Source organism: Lontra canadensis, unplaced genomic scaffold (genome assembly GCF_010015895.1).
Source record: "Lontra canadensis isolate GAN:19392208 unplaced genomic scaffold, GSC_riverotter_1.0 scaffold45, whole genome shotgun sequence".
In the NCBI taxonomy this organism is placed as follows: Eukaryota; Metazoa; Chordata; class Mammalia; order Carnivora; family Mustelidae; genus Lontra; species Lontra canadensis.
Genome location: NW_022631039.1, coordinates 9,187,125 through 9,192,995, shown reverse-complemented (window position 1 = coordinate 9,192,995; position 5,871 = coordinate 9,187,125).

Sequence of the window (5,871 nt, the reverse complement as noted above, 5' to 3'; positions counted from 1 at the left end):
CGAGACCTAAGGGGAGCCGGTCTCCACTGCTTCTGAGGAGCTTCGTGACTCAGATCAGTGCTTCCCTTCCCTGTACTCACAGCTATTCCGTCTTGCTTATATTTGCAGTTTATTAAAAGTTTTTTGAACTAGTCTGTGTTTCCTGAGTGTTTTGTCTTTTTTTTTTTTTTAAGATTTTATTGATTTATTTGAGAGAGAGAGAGAGCACAAACGGGGGTAGTGGCAGAAGGAGAGGGAGAAGCAGGCTCCCCACTGAGCACAGAGCCAGAGTTGGGCTCTGTCCCAAGGTCCTGGGATCTAAGGCAGGTGCTTAACCGATGAGCCACCCAGGCACCCCAAAACTCAAAAATTTTTTTATAAGATTATTTATTTATTTGACAGAGATCACAGGTAGGCAGAGAGGCAGGCAGAGAGAGAGAGAGAGATGAGGAAGCAGGCTCCCTGCTGAGCAGGGAGCCCGATGTGGGGCTCGATCCCAGGACCCTGAGATCATGACCTGAGCGGGAGGCAGAGGCTTTAACCTACTGAGCCACCCAGGCCCCCACCAAAACTCAAAATTTTGATGGAATGTTGTGTTGGCTAAGCTGTGGAGTGGCAGGAAGTCAAGTGTTGTAGATGGAAGTGCATAATGACATAACCCCTGCTGAGGGGACTCTTACAATGGGTGCGAAACTACAGAAGCAATTCTGCTTTAACATTCTCAATTTAATGATTTATCTGACAGATATACCTACACACATGTTTAAAACTGACATAGGTATAGGGATATTAAGGGGTGCATTTGACACATCAAATGAGCAACTCACATGTCCATTAATGGGGGACATGTTAAATTACGTTATATCCACACTAGCTTAAGGGAAAAAAAAGTGAGAAAGATGTTTATGTACCGACATGGAAAATTTTCTAGGACATATTACATGATAAAAAACAAGGTATCTGGTGTAGTTCCTTTTATGCAAGAAATGGGGAGAAGATAAGGAAAATATACAAATATTAGTATTTGCAAATAAATGCTTGAAGTCTATATGATAAACTAATAAATCTTTGGAGATGGAGATAGATTAGGGAATGGGCTGGAAGGAGCAGGCAGAGATAGGAGCAGTAATTCTCTGCGGATAACTTTTTATATGATTTTGACTCACAAAACATGTGTTTTATTCAAAAACTCCTATTGAATTGTAAAAGCTAAATAAGTAAGGGTAATATAAAAAAAAAAATCCCAAACTGTCCATACCAGCACTCTGAACTTATAACCTTCATATATTTTTTTTAAAGATTTACTTACTTGAAGTTGTGGGGCATAAAGATCAGAGTGAGAAAGAGAAATTTATTTATTTATTTATTTATTCATTTATTTATTTGACAGACAGAGATCACAAGTAGGCAGAGAGGCAGGCAGAGAGAGAGGAAGGAAAGGAGGCTCCCCGCCGAACAGAGAGCCCCATGCGGGGCCCGATCCCAGGACCCTGGGACCATGACTCGAGCCGAAGGCAGAGGCTTTAACCCACTGAGCCACCCAGGTGCCCCGAGAAAGAGAATCTAAAGCAGACTCCCCACTGAGCCTGACTCAGGTCCTGATCTTAGGACCGTGAGATCAGGACCTGAGCTGAAATCAAGAGTCAGTTGCTCAACTGACTGAGCCACCCAGGCACCCCTATAACCTACACTTCCATTGTTAATGCTAAAACAACTCTCACATCTGTCATTTTACTTTGTCCCGGCAAAGATAGGCCAGGTATAAATAATTCTACCCATTTTTTAAATTAAAGAACCACAGAGGTGATGTCTTTTGTCAGATAATTTTCTACCCCTCTCCCTCTGCCCCTCTGTCTCTTTCTCCCTTCCTTCCTCCCTTTACCCGTTCTTTTCTCTCAGGGCCTCATAATGCTCTCAACTCATTCAGTATCATGTTCCTTGCTAGGAAAAAAATGCCCTCATTTGCTCGGCATCCCTGAAACCTCTTTCCTTTTTGACATTGCCATTTCCCTAACAATCCTTTGGTTATAGTCTGACCTCTCAGGGCCAGAAGCACGAGATTGGAATTTGTCTGGTTTCCTTTGCAGTTTTCAGACTGCTGTTCTTAATTTTTCTTCAAAAATCTTCTCTTCACATCATGGGAAAAAAGGGCCAGTGATGTAGAAAAGCTCTTCCAAATATAAAAGATAAATATATAACTGTGGTTATTAAATAATTTGGCAGGTCTGGACATAGGAGCTAGATTAAAGAATAAGAGTCCAAACATAGAGGCAACTTTATACAGGGAAAAATAAAGCCTTCAACAAATGGTGTTGAGGGAAACTTGCTAGTCATTGGGAATATGGAAGGCATATATATTTTTTTAAAGATTTTATTTATTTGAGGGAGTGAGAGAGAGAGAATGAGATAGAGCACGAGCAGTGGGGAGAAGCAGATTCCCCACTGATCAGGAAGCCTGACACAGGGTTTGATCCCAGGACCCCAGGATCAGTCTCTGAGCCAGGGGCAGACACTTAATAGACTGAGCCACTCAGGTGCCCTTGGAAGGCACGGAGATTTAAAATAAAGAATAAATGAAGGGCACCTGAGTGGCTCAGTCGCTCAACCATTTATCTTCCACTCAGGTCATGATCTCAGATCCTGGGTTTGAGCCCGCCTTGGGCTCCCTGCTCAGGTGGAGTCTGCTTCTCCTTCTACCTCTGCCCTTTCCCCTCCAAGCTCCCCCTGCCCCATCCCGGGCTTGTGCGTGTGTGCGTGCACACACTCTCTCTTAAATAAATAAATAAACTCTTAAAAAAATAAAAAAGGATGAATGAATTTGAATACGTAAAACATACAATCTTTGGTCATGCATGAAGTTCATTAAGAAAGACAAATGGCGGGGTGTCTGGGTGGCTCAGTGTGTTAAGCCTCTGCCTTCGGCTCAGGTCATGATCCCAGGGTTCTGGGATCAAGCCCCACATCGGGCTCTCTGCTCAGCAGGGAGCCTGCTTCCTCCTCTCCCTCTGCCTGCTTCTCTGCCTACTTGTGATCTCCATCTGTCAAATAAATAAATAAAATCTTAAAAAAAGAAGAAAGACAAATGGCGGGAGGGCACCTGGATAGACGCTGGTTAAGCGTCTGGCTCTTGGTTTCAGGTCAGGTCACGATCTCAGGGTCCTGGGACTGAGTCCCAAGTTGGGCTCTGTGCTCAGTGTGGAGTCTGCTTGAGGATTTTCTCTGTACCTCTCCCTTTGCCCTTCCCCCTGTTTTATTTCTCTCTCTTTCTCTCTCTCTCTCTCTCAAATAAGTAAATAAGTCTTAAAAAAAGACAAATAGAAAAATACTTGCAAGACATTTGGAAAAGGGCCAATTGTCTTAATGTCCAAAAAACACATATATCAATAAGAAAGAGGTAAATAACCTAACAGAAACAGAGGGAAGGATAAACATAGCTAGTCCACAGAAAAAGAAATACAAGTAAATGATGTGGGCAGGAATAATGATTGACTTTCCTTATAATTAAGAAATGGAGGTAAAAATTGTGGCATCATTTATTTCCCTCATAAGATTGGCAAAGATGGAAAAGTTTGATAACATCCAGTGTTGATGAGATTGTGGGGAAATGAATGTTAATCGCCCATTGTCAGTGGGAATGGAAGTTGGCGTAGACTCCTTGCAGGAAAATTTGGCAGTAGCTGACAAAATTCCAAATGCATATAGTTCCAAATGCATAGACCAGCAATTCTATGTATGGAATTTATTCTTGGATAAAACTTGCAAGAATGTTTAACAATGTTCATTCTAGATTTCTGGTAAATCTTAATGGTGGAAACATCCTAAAAGTCTACCAAGAGTCTCCATAAGTCATGGCAAATCCATGCACTGGAACACTATGCGGCTGGTTAAAGAGAGTGGGGTAGATCGATATGTGTAGACACGGAAAGAGATGCTGTTTAGTGAATAAAAGCAAAGTGCAGAACAGAATATAGCATGATTCTGTTTATGGGAAACAAACAGGATATGCACTTTATGCTTAGTTTGCCTATAACATTTCTGGAACCTGCTTCACAGCCTCATCCCAACCTCTGATTCCTCAGCTCTTCCATTCTTGTTGGTTTCCATCCCTCCGCTTTGCTCAGCTTAGACTCCTGGTCACTCAACATAAACTTTTCCTACCAGAGTCCTCATTCCCTCCACTCTGGGATTCTCTATGTCAAATCCCAACATTAGATCAATCCACAGGTTTATTTTAAGCAGATTTGCCCCAGATTGCATAAGCAATTGTGTGGCTTGATTCTATCACTTGTTTGGTTTCAATCTCACTTGGGTGTTCAGTGTTGCTTGACAATCTTTCCATTCACCTTACAATTTTTTTCTTTTTTCTAAAAGATTTTATTTATTTGAGAGAGAGAGAGAGAGAGGAGGAGAGAGGACAAACGGGGGGAGGGCAGAGAAAGAGAGCACAAGCAGGGGGAGAGGGTGAGGGAGAGGAAGAAGCAGGCTCCCTACTGAGCAGGGAGCCTGGTGTGGGGCTTGATCCCAAGACCCAGAGCGGAAGGCAAATGCTTAACCAACTGAGCCACCCAGGTGCCCCTACAGCTTTTTCTTACATTATTTCAATATCACAATAGATATTTCAGTTTTTTACTCATTATTTAAGCCTATCATTGTCCTGTGCGTTCTCAGCAGGTAATATCACTGGGGAAAGAGGCCAAGAATGAACTCCTCAAACACCTCTGTAGAATGATTTTAAAACCATCTACTTCAGGGGTCAGCCAGCTACAGTCCTTGTGTCAAATCAAGTGCTGGGTGTGAGCTAAACATGGCTTTGACATTTTTTCAGGATTGCAATAATGAAGAATATATGAAAATGCATCCAGCAAAACTTAGGATAGTTATTTCCGGCCTTTCATGGAGAAAGTTTGCTGAGCCCTAACCTAGACCATCACTCTTTCAATCTTTTTGAATCTTTTCTTCCCAATTCCTCTCCAAAGCTGCCCTGGAAACCTGTGATCCGATCCAATCTCCTCCTGCCTCTGCCAGAATGCTCTCTTCTCTGTCTCTTTTCCATGGCAAGCTGATGGAAGGTTTTTGATATCACTAGGAGTAGCTCAGTGTTCCCAGATAGACTGAGCCAATCAGGCAGTTTCATTTGGCCCTGGATGTCAAGGTTGTCTAATAACTCTCAGATGTGAGTGCATGTTAGCGGATGGAGGCTATCCAACACTATTCCCAAGGTGGATTGATTACATAATTTGTAATATAAAAAAATCTGTGATCCTCTGAGCCCAGTGGACTTGGTCCCGAATGCGTCATAAATGTATGGACCCAACATTATCTCTTTCCAGATAACCAACAAGTTGTTTGCTTTTAAAATGTTCATTCTTATCGATATATGTGACTTTGGTCATTTACCAAATTATTTCACCTTCTCTCTCATCCTCCAGATCCAATCAATCCTCAAACCGTGGCAATGTTACTTCCCCAGTAAGTTTCCTGTTGAATCCTTCTTGGCAATTTCTGGTCTCAGGGACTGTCCCAGGTCTGTCCATCCTCTCTCTCCTAGACTGCTTCTTAAGCTTCTTTTTACGCAACAGTCAGCCATCTTGTTTCTCCACCTCCCTCCCCTCTTGCTCGGTCTTTCTTGAAGGGTTCTCAGCAGCATCTTTTCAAAATGTGTCCCTTCCCGCCTTGAAACCTTTCCATGGCTCCCCATTGCCTTTAGCTCACCAGCTGAAATACTAAGTTTAACCGTATGCTCCAGTGGCCTGGGTGGTGTGGGAATGCCGTCAACCCCTCCCCACTCACTGGGGACACTCACCTCACTTTTTAAAAACTCACCCTTCAAATCTGAGCTGAGGTTCCCCTCCTCCAGGAAGTCTTCCCTGACTCCCTCCTCCCAACTACTCG